Raw genomic sequence first — 1355 nt, 5'->3', positions numbered from 1 at the left:
CGTGCCCATTACCTTTAGAGAGCTCCTCCCTCGCAGATCGCCGGAGAGGACAGTGGAGTTTTCGGAGAAGAAAGAGGGTTTTGTAATTTAAGGGTAAAAGGGTAAAAATACATTAAGATTTGGGTTTTGTGACATTAGGGTAAAACTATAAAAGTACATCAGTGAAGGGAGATTTAAAATAGGTCACTGAATTAAAAGGGTAAAATGGTCTTTTTATTTATAAAACTAACAGTTTATTAATACCATGAATCATTAAAGGGTTTTTTGAAATAATAAAATTAGAGAGGGTGTTTTGATATTGTTTCAAACTAAGGGGGGATGTATGTAATTTGTTCTTTTGTTTATTATTAAACTTCAATCTATTATTTTTCCAGTTTTTAATTTCATCAATGCGTTGAGTCTTGTGAAAATATACAAGAGGAGGAAGGGAGACAAAAAGCCAATGGAAATTTAGGCTAGCTAAAGAAAAAATATAATGAGATAAAAATCATCATAATGTAATGATTATTTTGTGTGTTATCTTATTTTTGAAATTTTTTCTTGAAAAAATCTCATTTTTGAAATTTTTTCTTTTCTTGACATCCAAACGTAGCCTAAAAACAATCAACTGATAAAAATTCTACTCGTCGAAAAATACATAGAAAAAGATCGCTAGGAGAAACAAAATGGAAAAAACAAAAGGCATAGATTATGTTTTATTAAAAAGTTGCAACAATTATTTTTTTCATAGTTATTGCTGGCTATGGGGTTCGAACCCATGCGCACTTATGTGCAGAAGATCTTAAGTCTTCCCCCTTAACCTCTCGGGCAAACCAGCTGGACGAGATATTTATTACTCAAAATTGCTTAATACTCATGATTCTTTCCAATTTTCACATATTTTGAAAGGCTATTGATAGATGGCCTGAAGCTGAATCCGCATTCCTTGTTGAGGAGGAATGAGGACCAATCCTCAGCAAAAAGTTAGTACAATTATAAATTTTAAGGGAAATTTACATATATCACCCCTGAGGTTTGATGAAAGGATATTTTTACCCCCCAGTTTTGGAAAATTCTGCATACCGCCCTAAGGTTTGCAAACAGTAACAAATAAGCCTATTCCGTCAGTTTATGACTAACAGTGTTAAAAACATGGGATGAAATGACAAAATTACCCTTACCAATAAAAAAAAAAAAAAAAACTGCAACTACTCATCTTCCCCAAACGATTTGGGGAAGATGAGTTGCAGGTATGGAACTCCAAAGATCCCAACTCAAAACGAAGAATACAGTTTCCCCTCTCGTCCTTGTCCTCTTCCCCTTCCCTTTGCGTCTCGTCCAGTGCCCTCTCTATGGATTCCAAACCCTAACCCTAA

General features: G+C 34.3%; 1 non-coding gene across 1 annotated transcript; it reads right to left on the bottom strand.

Annotated features, from left to right (window-relative positions):
• Positions 1 to 734: 734 nt before the first annotated feature.
• TRNAL-UAA lies at positions 735 to 817 on the bottom strand. The gene has a single exon. It is a non-coding gene; the product is annotated as a tRNA-Leu (tRNA).
• Positions 818 to 1355: the final 538 nt, after the last annotated feature.

This window comes from Telopea speciosissima, chromosome 4 (assembly GCF_018873765.1).
Source record: "Telopea speciosissima isolate NSW1024214 ecotype Mountain lineage chromosome 4, Tspe_v1, whole genome shotgun sequence".
NCBI classification, from domain to species: Eukaryota; Viridiplantae; Streptophyta; class Magnoliopsida; order Proteales; family Proteaceae; genus Telopea; species Telopea speciosissima.
Note: the sequence above shows the minus strand (reverse complement) of the source record. Positions and strands in the feature narration are given on the sequence as shown.